The 14,229-nt window shown below is 41.2% G+C and overlaps 1 non-coding gene across 1 annotated transcript; it reads right to left on the bottom strand.

Annotated features, from left to right (window-relative positions):
• Positions 1-13,269: 13,269 nt before the first annotated feature.
• LOC131223443 (small nucleolar RNA R71) lies at positions 13,270-13,376 on the bottom strand. The gene has a single exon (XR_009160457.1). It is a non-coding gene; the product is annotated as a small nucleolar RNA R71 (small nucleolar RNA).
• Between the last annotated feature and the right edge of the window lie 853 nt (positions 13,377-14,229).

Raw genomic sequence — 14,229 nt, 5'->3', positions numbered from 1 at the left:
TAAAAGTGAAGAAACTTCAAGTTTAAGTTTTTCATTTTCAGATTTTTAATTTTCAATTTGGGAGGTTTTGAATTCTAAATCGCATTTGCATTTTTCAAAACAATCTGAAATATGGGATTTTTCTAAAATAAGAGAATCAAAATTTTCTTTAAACTTTGAAAACTTTTCTTTATGAAGTTTTAATTTAACAACAATTTTACAACTTTCCTTATAAAGGGCATTATAGGCATCTTGAAGATCTTCTTCATTTTCATGATCACTATTCAGATTTTCTTCACTAGTTAAATCATCGTTATCTGAAAAAGTAAACTTAACTAGAGTCATAAGGGCTTTAACTTCATTGCCCAACTCGGTTTCAGAATCTTCTGATTCAGAAGAAGCTTAAGAACCGGAAGATTCATCCCAAGTAGCCAACATACTCTTCTTTTTGGGTTTGTCCTTTTTAGGACACTTGTTTGCTAAATGCGCATATTCTTGGTAGTTGTAACATTGACTGTCTTTTAATGATTTCTAAGTTTCAGATTTAGATCTTTTCTTATCATTAGCTTTTTGAAAATTAACTCCCTTTTTACTTTTAAAAATTTTGTAAAAATTTTTCGCTAGAAGAGCCATATCATCTTCTGAGTTTTCTAAATCAGAATTACTATTGTTTTCTTGAGAAACATTTTTAGAAGATTTAAGGGAAATATGTTTACCTTTAGGAGCTTTAAAATTTAACTCATAGGTTTGTAAAGACCCAACTAATTCATCCACCCTCATATTATCCATATCACAAAGTTCTTGGATCGCAGTTACCTTAGAATTGAACCATTCAGGAAGTGAGCGTAGTATCTTTGCACACACTTTACTTTCTGAGATTTTATCACCAAGACCCCACATAGAGTTCACAATGTCATTTAATCTTGTATAAAAGTCTATGAACATCTCATTTTCTTCTATATGTATTTCCTCAAATTTGGTTGTGAGGATTTCGACTTTAGATTTCTTGACAATTGATGTACCCTTGTGTGTCATTTCTAAAATATCCCAAGCTTGCTTCGCAGTATAATAGGATATAATTCTTTTGAATTCATCCGGAGATAATGCACAAGTGATTGCATTTAGTGCTTTTGCATTGGCACTACTCTCATTTTTCTGAAGAGTGGTCCATAAGAAATAAGGTGTTACTCTCATAGATTTTGATCCATTGATACCATTCACTTCAGTGGTAGGAGGGGTCCATTCAGTCACTGTAGCTTGCCATACACTCTCATCCATGGATTTTAAGAAAATTCTCATCCTGGCTTTCTAATAGGCGTAATTGGAGCCATCAAATGGAGGAGGCCTAGTGACTGAAAGGCTATCAAAATTTGACATCTTATAAATAGCTTAAATCGATTAGCTCAGGAAATAAATCCAAAAAATATAACAATTAAGGTGAGCTTTTAGGCTTTGATACCACTTGAAAAGGCCTAACTATGAGTCCTAGAAGGGGGGGGGGGGGGGGTGTGTGTGTGAATAAGACTATGCTAAATTAAAAAGATAATAGCAGAATTTAAATGAATAAAGGAAAGATAGCACTTTAAGCAATTCACAATACGGAAATGTAAAGAAAGCTCCAAATTTGACAATCAAGGTGATAAATAACCATTGCACTTACAGCATCCTTAATATATGATATTGGCTTATTATGTTTTTACATCGCATAGCCTGGATAAGGCTGATGATATTTATGGACTGACCAACATGTTTCTGCATTACTCTAATATTGTACGATTTATGGATTGCCAGTATTTCTGCTTACTTTGATATGTATATGCTTTGCACGTGCATCTCACACACTTACACCACCCTCTAAGCTTTTGTAACGTCCGAAAAAATCCGTACAAAGACCCAAGTACAACCTCAGGCGAAGCAACCCAAGGACTGCGTCTAGTTATATAACTTAGATTGAATTTAGTTAAGTAATTGGTGGATTAAGCTTGGGCCACCATTTTCACAAACGGGGAGGCTTAAAACCATAAATACCACTGACCCAATGTCATCTTAAGACATAGGAGAAATCCCAAGGGCCCGTCGCTCTCTGGAGTACACTAAAACTTGGTAACGGACATAGACCGCACGTCGGGGGTCCGGTGACTGCGAAACTACAGGACGACGTCCATCCTACTGGGCTTGACAACCATTGTGGGAATCAAGCCCAGATAGTGTCCAGAAATGCCCAACTTGAGCCGCTAGTTAAGAGCGTGAGAAACGCGAATATCTTTAGAAAATGAACTGAAACTTAAGTGAATTAGGCCATTCACTCTCACACAAAGTTGAAGAATTCAGACCATTAGTTTGTGACCAAACTTTACCCATGGGGAAAGGAAATCTCCATGCAACTATCCATATGACCGTGGCCCTGATTGGACACGTACGACCATTGATCTGAGATTGCTCTCCACGATTGATTGGCTTATCCGATCACACTAAAATCGTGTCCTAGCAGGGATCCATTGTCAGGGAGTGTAACCTCTAACGTAGATGAGTCGTGGGCCTCCCTATGAGACCTGTTCGTTAGAAATAGTTGCCCATGAGGTATAAACCAGTATAAAGTGGCCCTGAGGCCATTTGCATCACGTCTAAGGCTATAAATAGCCTTCATTCCACCCCCTTTTTCCCATATCCGAATTTCACAAACCCTTAAGGGAGAGAGATGAGAAAAGAGGAAAGAGAGAGGGAGAAATTTTAGGAGATCGCTGCAGGAATCTGCTCCCACAAATCCATGCGCCAAATCACCGCCCCGTTGCGCTACCAAACCTCTTTCGGTTACGATTTCGGGTAAGAAATACCAACTCTAATATCGATTTAGAACTCCCGGATAGTTTTTCATCAACCTAGCTAACCAGTTTCATCATTTAGGGGCCCGACGTTTCATTTTTGGAAACGTAGAATTTGGACCGAGTCTAAGTCAAGTGTACTAACGAAAGGTGCAGACTATAAATGCTTAGGTTGTGGTTTATCAATGCCTTCATGTCAGCTAATGATTTATGTTTGCCTTGATTGCTACTGTATTGTCTTAGATACACCAATTTCTGTATGAGATACACCTATGAACTGCAATAAGTAAATGATGCAATCTATGTGTTTGTTGAAATGTTTAAATGAGCAATTGAAATGAATTGTGCTTGCCATGATTACTAATCTAGGATTCATCATTATCATATACATGTAGATCTCTCTATATAAAGAATTGATAAAACATATGTTGTAACTAACATAGTCTATGTGTTTGATAAATTGTTTAAATGAGAAATTATTGATGAACTGTATTTACTACAAGTATTAAGGTAGGATTCTTCATTATTTTATGCGTATGTATATTTTTCTCTATCAAATCAATTGATAAATGCATGTTGTATTAGCATGGTCTATGTCTTTGATGAAATGCCCATATGAGAAATCCACATGGATTGTTTGTTGAATGTTGGGATAAATATTACACTTGGTTGTTAGCTGTATTTGATTAGGATTGAGGCTACAAATGTAGCCCAGGCAACCAGTAAAAGTTCTTGTTTAGGTGGCCGAATTAGTCTCACCACCTTGGGCAAACTTGATGAATCCAAGTCGCACGACGATTATCGATAGTGGCTACGCCACGAGGGGTGCTCATGGGCTCCATGTCGATTAATTCAGCATGCACCCCTACCAATCGAGCTTGTCTAATAAACTAATTGACCTATTGTGTGTTTACCATGTACGGACGCGTCTGCTTGAATCTAAGGTACCCTTCACCAATGTAAAGATCCACTTTAACCACGGTACCATAATCCACTAAGACTCATGAGCCGGGTATGGTGGTATGGGACACCGTGTTCGAGTTATCGACCTACACTAAGGTGACGATCCTCCCCGTAGTGACCAATGAGTAATTAAGACTAGTGAGTCGGGTTTGGTGGTATGGGACATTGTGTTCGTGCTGTCGGCTTACGCTGGGGTGACGATCCTCCCCGTAGTGACCGCGAGCACAGCTTCTTGCAACTTGCCTATCGTATGTGTTTAACTAGGAGTGACAAACCTACAACTTGCCTATCATATGTGTTTAACTGGGAGTGATGAACTTACAACTTATCTATCTTATGTGTTTAACTAGGAGTGAGGAACCTAGATGGATCCAAAACATAGGAGTATGACCACTACGGTTGTCCGATACCAAATGTTCGATTTGGGTCAATGATATAAAGTGAGGTACCCTAGTTTTCCAAACTTACTGCATGAATGAGCTTAATTAATTACTTGGCTGACACGACCATGCATCACACTGCGTTAGTTAAGATGTGCCAAAAAGGCATTGGAGTCGCACAGTTGAGGAAGTGTTGTCATATGTGAAATAGGTGGTCAGAGTCGCATGTTGAGGGAGCATTGATGGGTGAGGGCATGCATCATTACTTGCACCCCATTCTTGCATTAAAAAGAGTAGTTAGGAAGTGATTGCTATGATTGCTTTATCATTACTGCTTTGATTGACTTGATAACATGTGTACCTTTTGCCTTATAGAACCACTGAGTTGATCACTCACTCCCACTCTGGGATGGTGTTTTAAAACACCAACCAGACTCTAATGTAGATGCTGGTATAGACGATGTCTATGCAATGAAGTAGGACTTCTTGGATGAGGAGGAGGAATTCTCCTACTTCTAACTCTCAGACGGGCCGATCTAGGCTACATATCGTTACGCAGGGATCACTGAGGCATCTGGGCTTAGTTGGACACATTTACATTTCTACATTTTATTTATTTTAAATGATATATGTATACATTGAACCCGGTTACATACTCATACTCTGGAAGAAACCTTATGAAACTTCTGCATACTTATATAGACATGTTTAGAATTCTGCACATGCTTAACTTAATCAAATCCAGAGTATGATGTGTTGTCTATTATAATCCCATGCATAGTTAACTTGTGAACATGAAAGAAATCTGAATATCATCATCCATAATACATAAGTGATGTTCTGAATCTTGGGAGTAGAGCTTTGCTCGACCCTCGAAATTCAGGGCATTATAAGTTGGTATCAGAGCATGAATTGCATTAAACTGGGCCTGGGGTAATAGGCTAACATGATGCACTCTGACTTAGGAAGGGGGCAATGGAATTTAGAGACGACATTAGAATCCCAAGTTTTGCCGAAAGACGATACCAAGCACTGTAGTTTAGTCAACGACCTATAACGAAGGGACTTAGATCATGTGCAGTGACCTAAGTCACCTTTGGGCCATCAGTCGACGAATTTGAGTTGTCAATTGATGAATCTCGTACCTGAGATGGATTTAGGTGGCACAAATAAATGCCCGTTGGATTGCGATAAGTGGACCCGACCTGCTTAAAACCTAAACCAATGAATTCAATGGGGCCCATTGGGTCCCACAGACCAAAAACACTGACCCGAGAGGGGTGGCTACCACCGAAAGTCCCAGCAGGGTGGGGCAGCACCGCTTGATTGATGGTGCACCGCTGGGACCCCAGCAGATCACGGCGGCACCACCGGATTGGTGACGTACCCCTGCTAGTTCCATCAGGGCACAACAACACCATGGGATTGGAGGCGCACCACCGCCAGCCAAAACATTTGGGCCCCTCCCACATGTGGGGGTCCCCTTAAACATCCCTACCACCCCTTTTTCCTTCATTTCCACCTACTTTCAAACCCCTATAGCCCTCCAAACTCTCCAAAAATCTTCCCTTACTCTCAAATCTCCATCTCTAAACTTTCAAATCCACCTTTTTCTTTACATCATACACCCCTTTTCCTTAATCTCTCCAAATCATCCTTTACATCTCCTCTCTCTTGCTCATTTGAACACAATCCATCACCTAGGGCTCCCAAAACCACTCATTCTCTTAAAATCCTTCCACCAAATACACCTTTCCATATCCATGGCTCTTTTCGAGCTAGTGGCCGCCATTTTCTCCATTTCTACACTCCTTTCCCTTATGGGGAAGAAGAGGAAGAAATGAGCGGCCCTAGATGAGGTCGGGCCAAGTCGTCCGAGTCGCTCCAAAAAGAAGACAAGTGCCGAGGCAAGTACGAGCACCGAATGAAGGTCAAAGCGGGACCTTGATCCCTAAATTCCAATAAAGAGGTCGCTACCGGCAGGCACTAAACTCAGTAAGTTCCGTCATCATAAAGTTATTTTTGAAGTTCATGTGGATAAGAAATTGTTCGGGATGTACCCGATGATCGACCACCTTCTGGAGAATGGATGGGGTCTTATGTTTGAAGGCAAGAAACACGCTAGTGAGGGCTCTGTGCGGGCCTTCTAGGTGCATATAAAGGACCCGACTCTTGATCCTCTCCAGTTTATTATTCCTTTGGGAAGAATAGAAACCAGAGTCGATGTGGATATGATAGCCCGCATTATGGGAGTTGAGCACGACATTGTGCATGCCAGTGAGACGAATCTCACAGATGGATGGAGAGAGATCACCGCGCATGCTTCCTTTACGGCAGACTCATTGAATGGAGGAGGGAGAACAGCCTCAGAATGACGCATATGACTGACGATTATTGCCTGCTCCACCATATATGCACGTACGTGTATCTTAAATGAAGCAACCGCACAGAATGCATGAGATTTATGGCGGATTTCCTGTACCTAGTTGGATAGGGAGAAAAGGTGTGCCTACCCACTCTTGCTTTGACTCAGATAGTGAAGGCGGTGCAATCTACTTGGGGGGATTCGTCCCTCCCATTTGGCCGACTGGTTTGCAAGATTGCCCGTAATTTTGGATTCAGACTCCATATGGAAAATCTCGCCTCTATCCATTTCATCAACGAGACCACCCTTAACAATATGAAAATAAGTCCCAGACAATGCCAAGCCTAACTTGAAGAATTCAGGGATGAGATAGAGGAAGAGACAGAAGAAGAGGAAGAAGATGAGGAAGAGGAACAGGAAGAAGAAAGGGAGGCTCAGGACTCCGACTGGGAACCTCCCACCGCTCATGATGACCACCAGGATCGGGCCTCCCACGACGCCTGTCTGGCTAAGATCGAGGAAAACTACGCCTATCTAAAACAGAAGTTCAAGAGGATGTCCAGCACCCTGAAAGCCCTCTTATGCTGCATGCACGATAAGGGAGCACCTTCGCCATCGCTAGAATTGAAGGATTAGTAGTGTAGTTAGTAGTTATTTTTTTTTGTAATAGCCTTAGATAGGCTTAATTTGTTGGTTGGGGTTGTAAATGATGAAATCCTTTTCTTTTACTTAGCCATTGTGCATTTACTGTCATAGTACATGTAATGTTATACCATATGTACCTGTGACAAATTTTGTTTAATGAAATGCATGGAGCTTCTTTTGTTTTAGTGATGCATGGAATGTTTGGAAAAGGTTGATGATGTATGTGGGATATCACTCTAATTTCATAAATGTTATACCCTATGTTGTATATAGGGAATGCCTCCCAAGACCAAACGGAACATAGCACGTCTCCCACCTGGCGAGATGGTTGACGGGGCCCCTCTCTTGAATGATAGCCAAACGGGCCCTAGTTTAGGTCTAGGTAGTGAGACAATGCTGGATTCACAACTGGCCACTGGCCCCACAAATGGGGCAACACCGAGCGCACCACCGATTCTAGGTCAGAACTGCGTCTTCGTCGGTGCCACATATACCTCAGGCAGCCCCTCCCTCAGATAGACTGGAGCAGATGATGCTCTTGATGTAAAAACAACAACAGGTCCTAACAACTATAGCGGGGGCCATCGTACAAAATATGAATGTGGCTCCGCCGATGCAACCCATGCAGGCCACCAGGGCAATGGCCACATGTGGCCTATTTGAGCATTTTCAGCACCTCCGTCCTCCCACTTTTGTGGGTATTCATAGACCCGAGTACTGGTTGGATCGTATATCTATGATGTTGAAGCCTTTACACTATACTGAAGCGGAACAGGTCAAGCTTATTACATTCATGTTTGAGAAGGAGGCTAGCCTATGGTGGCACAGTGTCCTACGAACCGTTCGCACAGGATTTTCGTGGACGTGGGATGAGTTCGAAACACATTTTCACGGGAAATACTTCCCCTCACTTATCATAATGAAAGAGAGGGCGAATTCCTTTGCCTCAGGCAGGGGGAATGACAATGGCAGAATATGAGAACCGCTTCATGGAGATAGCTAGGTATGCTCCTTTGATTTTAGCTAATGAACCAATGAGAATGTGGCGATTCTCAGAAGGGTTGGGGGCTGACATCCGCACCAAGATGTGCTGTACTAACATCCCCAACTATGCTGAATTAGTAAACATATCCTTGCGAGCTGAGCAGGATGGTGAGCAGGTGTCTTGAACATGCTTACCAATGGGCCCAAGGCTTAGGCCCAAACTGTAGACCCAGCTACTTCTCAACAAGAGGCCACGTGTGAACTCACGTCCCAGACTGATGGCTCTGCCGGCCCAGCAAAGGTGTTATGATCGATCGTGCTCTTACTACGGCAAAGTTGGGCATATGGACCCTTTCTACTTTACCAAGATGAGGGATAACGACTATACGCCACCACACAGGTCCAATCGCCAGCCCCTGCATGCTATTGCAGCCCCTCCTTTATGATCCGTGGCACCGGTACAACCATACAATTGACCTCCTATATCCCATAGTAGGCTGTCCCAACGACCTATGACAGTGCCGCCTAACTACTCACAAAAAGCTCGGGTACATGAACTCGTCGCTGAAGCAGCTGAATCAGCGGTTACACTACTGCTAGCATTTGAAGTCACTGCCACGTTCAAGGTACACCCCTATATTCCTTTTATTGGACACTAGGTCCACGGTTTCCATGGTAGCATGCTCTGCAGTCAAGCGATTAGGGTTGGACACTACCCCTATGATTGGGGTGAGAGTCATCGCCACAGAAGGAACCTTTTTCAACACCACTAAGCTTTGTAGGTGTTGCCTGATAGACTTAGGGAGTAGAGTGGTGCACGTTAACTTGATTGTAACCAAAATTTATCATTACGACGTCATCCTCGGCATGGATTAGCTCACCAAAATGAAGGAGGAGATTGACTGTGAGACCAGGTTGGTGACAGCCCATGAGCCCGAGGGCACGACCTTCACTTTCCTAGTTCAGGTTAGTTGCTTCTTTCCACATCCGTTGTTATGCTTCCCTGTTAGAGAATTATGATGGTCCGTCACTTGGGGACACGCCAGTGGTCCAAGATTGTAACGTCTCGAAAAAAATCCGTACAAGGACTCGAGTACCACCTCAGGCAAAACCACCTAAGGACCACATCCTGTCGGATAATTTAGGCAAAAATTAATTAAGACTAAACTAAATAATCAGTGGATTAAGCTCGGGCCACCATTTCCACAAATGAGAAGGTGTAAAACCATTAATATCACTGACTCAACATAACTTAAGGACTTAGGAGAAATCCCAAGAGCCTGTCGCTCTTGGGAGTACATTGAAACCTAGTATCGGACTTAGATCGCACGTCAAGGGTTCGATGACCACAAAACTATAGGACTATATCCGTCCTACTAGGCTTGACAATTATCATGGGAATCAAGCTTAGATAGTGTCCAAAAATGTACAACATGAGCCCTGAGTGAAGTGCATGAGAAACGCGAATACCTTTAGAAAATGAAATGAAACTTAAGTGAATTGGGCCATTTACTCTCATGCAAAATTGAAGATTTCAAACCATCAGTTTTTGACCAAACGTCACCCATGGGAAAAGAAAATATCTCTGCACATATCCGTATGATAGTGGCCCCGATCAAGCAATTACTACCGTTCATCTAACACAGGTCCTCCACGGTCGATTGACCCATCTAATCGCATCGAAATCACGTCTTGGCGTAGATCCATTGTTGAGGAACGTACTGATGAGGGTTGAATATTACATATCAGACCCCAATTATTACCTGATTTTACGTACATGATAATGTTTAACGGAGTATTTTAATTATATTTTTGTTGCAGGATGAAATCAGGAGCGTTGATGGAAAAAGAGTACTACAAGCATGAATTTGACACTCCAAAGTCACCAGAGCAAGGGACACACTCCAGAGAACTAATACTGAAGAATTTACATGCCAGGGACTCAAGGAAATCAAGCCGTTCACATTAAAAAGGCCCGAAAATGGTCCAGAATGCAAGATCACATGGTTTTCGCCATCCGATTGACTCGAAACTTCATACATGGGATGAGAGGCATAAATAAACCGTACACATAAAAATTCAACTATTTCATATCTTGGGAAGTGGTCCAATGGCCAGATCAGCCCTTTAATTCCTTAAGTGGGGCTCACCTGGTCTCTGGATATGCATCAAATTTGGTCTCAACCCATTATATGAGGAGAGAAAACAGATGGTTGGATTAGATTTTGAAAGAAACATTTTAGTGGACCCCATCTTGTGTGACATGTGCATAGTGCACATATGCACTATCAGTGCACCGTATGAACCAAGTCGGTCAGCAGCGCTGACCCGACTTTCTTCCTAAAAATGGATGTTTCTGTTTCTGCTGCGTAACTGACGTTCGGAATTGGATTTTTACGGTCGCTGGTGGGTCGCCATCATAGCTCAAGGGGACGATCCGATCCGTCCATCATATAGAGGGGATCGAAAGGATCAAACCTAAGTTGATATTTGTTAACAAAGCAAGCACACGTGTGCGCTACAGAGGTTACAAGCGGACTGCCCTACGACGTCCAGAATGATTACAACAAGATTACTACAATGGACCGCGTCCACACAAATCCAAAACCATCCATATGCGGTCGAAAATTCATCCTGCATCCAATGGACGGATTGGATTTATCAAAATAACATCGAAGTGGGCCCCACCATCAGAACAGTGTGAGAAAATTCGCAGGCCCCCTGTTTTCGCTCGCACGGATGCTGTCTGACTTTTCCGGGCGGTTGTGGCCCACCATACTTGATCAGATGAAAGATCTGATCCGTCCATCATGTAGAGAACTCAGAAACGTCCTAAGGGGCAATATTTATTTGGAAACTGAGCAAGGAAAGATGGGCTGTTTTGCATCTGAACTTGGCTGCGAAAAGGAGCACGCACCGACTTCTGTTTCTCAACCAACCAGTTCCTATTTTCATGCGTAGCTCTGCACCGCACCTAAGAGCTATAAAGGAGAAAGAAAAGGCTCATTTTGGAGAGGAAAAAAAGGGATCGAGAGTTTAGGGAGAGCTCGTTTTGGGAAAGAAGAAAGCAAGAGAGAAGAGAGGGGAATCGGCGGCTGGACGTGGAGCTGAGAACAGAGAGAGAGAGGAGGGAATTCAAGAGCGATTCCACGGAGCCGAATCATCCACGTTTTGGAGATTTTTCAGCTTAGAGAAGCAAGAGATAGAGAGGAAGAAAGAAGGGAGAGATTGGAAGGATGTTTTTCTTTTATCATCTATATTTTTCTTTCTTTCCAGTTGACTCCATGAGTTGCTAATCTTTTAGCTAGGGCTGAGATGAAGCCCCTAATTTGAATGACTCTTGTATGTGTTGATTTCATCTGAATTTGGTTGGTTTGTTTCTTTCTCTACTGTGCTTAACTGAAATTTCTATACTTATCCATTCTATGAGCTTAACGAAAGTCTAGATGTGGATGTTGTTTGAGATCTTATTCTAGGTGCTTGTGTCTAACCATGAACAGATTCCTATAGAGAAAGAAACAGGAATCTACATCTCTCCATGCCTGACCATGGATGGAAAGATATGATCCATATGCTTTAAGGAATTATACATTCTGTGTGCCTGACCAAGGATAGAGTGCGCTTTATTTATTTTGATATCAATCTGAATTAGGGTGAATCAACAGGTAGAACAAGGTTTATGATAATTAGGGGTGGATTCGAAAGTCCTAGTCTTCTCCTTGATTGAATCTTCCTTATTATTCTTGGTTATTTTTCCATTGATTTTTGTTTAGTTTACTCAATTACTATCTCAAATATTTGTTGGATTAGTTAAGAAGAGTCTTTAATTTTGAATTGTGACAACCAGTCCTCGTGGGAACGATCTCGTAATACGTACCATATCTACATCTGATTCGTATATTTACGAGTTTAAAATCATTTAAATCAGGTTGGTTTAAATAAAACATCAAGTTTTTGGCGCCGTTGCCGGGGACTATTTCGGTCCAATTGGATTTATGATTCTCTCTTATCATAATTCATAGTCTTAGGTTTTTTACTAACTTTAGGTTAAAATTTTTTTTTTTTTTAGAAACTAACCTATTTCCTATTTTGTAGGGACCTGACATAAACTACTAATTTGGTAATCTCTTTCCAAATTTTCTATTTTTTTTTAATTTTTATTTTTAGAATTAGGGTTTTATTTTTTATTTTTTAGAAAATTTCTATTTCTAGGCTTTCTTTTTTAGAAATTGTCATTTTTTTTAAAAAAAAAATTTAGATTTTGATTCTTCTTTCAAGTAACTTTCTATTTTCTAGTTTTAGAAATTTTTTCCCTTTTTAAAAACTAACTTAGCTTTTTTATTTCTAAGATTGGAAACTTTCTTTTTTAGAAATTAACTGTTGCTTAGGATTTTTCTAGCATTATTTTAGGAAATTCAATTTATTTCTGTTATGTCTACAGGAATTGAGGAAGGAAGCTGCTAAATAAGATTGTCTTAAAAAGGAGGAGCTCTCAAATCTTCAGACATTCATCATCTCCTTTTCCGGGTTCTTCCTTCCAATTCTCGTTTACATAGCTTTCTCTTGTTTTTAGGAATTCATAACTTTTTCTTTTAGTCTTATTCATTTTAGGTTGCATCTTAGTTTAGTGTTCTTCCTTATATTGATAACATAGTTTATGCTAGGACGTAGATCTCTGAACATAGAACTAGCACCTTTTGATCCTGAAATAGAAAGAACCTTTCGTAGAAGATTTAGAAACATCCTATTTAAAATGGCGGAAGAGAAAGGAACTAAAGCTCTTAGAGATTATTCAGCTCCTATCCAATTCAATGCGCCTTCATGTATAGTGTTGCTTGCCACCACGGCAGCACACTTTGAACTTAAACCTGGGGTCATACAATTGTTGCCCTCCTTTTATGGTTTAGATAAGGAGGATCCATATCATCATGTGAAAGAATTCTTAGACATTTGCTCCACCTTTAAGTTCCAAAACTTTTCAGACGATTCGATCCGTTTGCGCCTCTTTCCTTTTTCTTTGAAGGATAAGGTGAAAGCATGGTTGAATTCTCTAGGAGTTGGGTCTATCACTACATGGGACCAACTGTCTAAGAAGTTCTTAAATAAGTTCTTCCCGGTTCACAAAACTAATGCTCTCCGTAGAGAAATTACGAATTTCACACAAAAAGAGGGTGAACACTTTCATGAATGTTGGGAAAGATGGAAGGATTTACTTCTTAAATGTCCACACCATGGTTTTGAAAAGTGGCAACAGGTTCAATACTTCTATGACGGTTTGACACCCCAAAACCGTCGCATGGTTAACGCCACCAGTGGAGGGTCATTCATGACCAAAAGTGATGTCAAAGCTTGAATTTCTTTGAAACCTTGTGTGAAAACTCCCAGCAATGGGACTATTCAAATAGAGGTAAAAGAAGTCCTCAACCACTGAAGAAAGGGGGTATATATGAGGTAGGAGTCACGCCAGATCTTTATGCCAAAATTGATAGCCTGACAAAGAAAGTGGATGCTTTAATGTTAAACAATGGACCTCCACCAACAACTCAAGTCGAGTTATGTACCATATGTTCTAGTCTCGCCCATCCTACGCAGTCTTGTCCATCTAGTTCAGCATTTCCAGAATTTCTCTCTGAACAAGTATATGCTATGAACACCTTTCGGAGAACTGAGAATGATCCTTACTCAAACACCTACAATCCAGGATGGGCTAGACATCCAAATTTCTCTTGGGCAAAAGGACCACAACAAGGAGGACCATCTGGAAATCCTCCTATGCAACCTTACTCCCAAGTTGGCAGTCAACAACCTCAGCAGTTCTCACAGTATCAACAAGTACCTCCACAATCTAGGAAACCATCTCTTGAGGATGCACTTAATCTTTTTATGCAGAGTTCACTTCAATTTCAAAAAGACACCCAACATACTTTACTAGCTAACTAGCAGAGTGTACATGTAAATGCACAATCCATTGCTAAGCTGGAAGTACAGTTGGGTCAACTTGCTGTCACATTGAGTGAGAGAGAGAAGGGCAAGTTCCCTAGTCAACCTGTGGTAAATCTAAAAGGACAGTATGAGATTGGCTCTAATTCAA

This window comes from Magnolia sinica, chromosome 1 (assembly GCF_029962835.1).
Source record: "Magnolia sinica isolate HGM2019 chromosome 1, MsV1, whole genome shotgun sequence".
In the NCBI taxonomy this organism is placed as follows: domain Eukaryota; kingdom Viridiplantae; phylum Streptophyta; class Magnoliopsida; order Magnoliales; family Magnoliaceae; genus Magnolia; species Magnolia sinica.
This window is presented reverse-complemented; position numbering and strand designations above follow the sequence as displayed.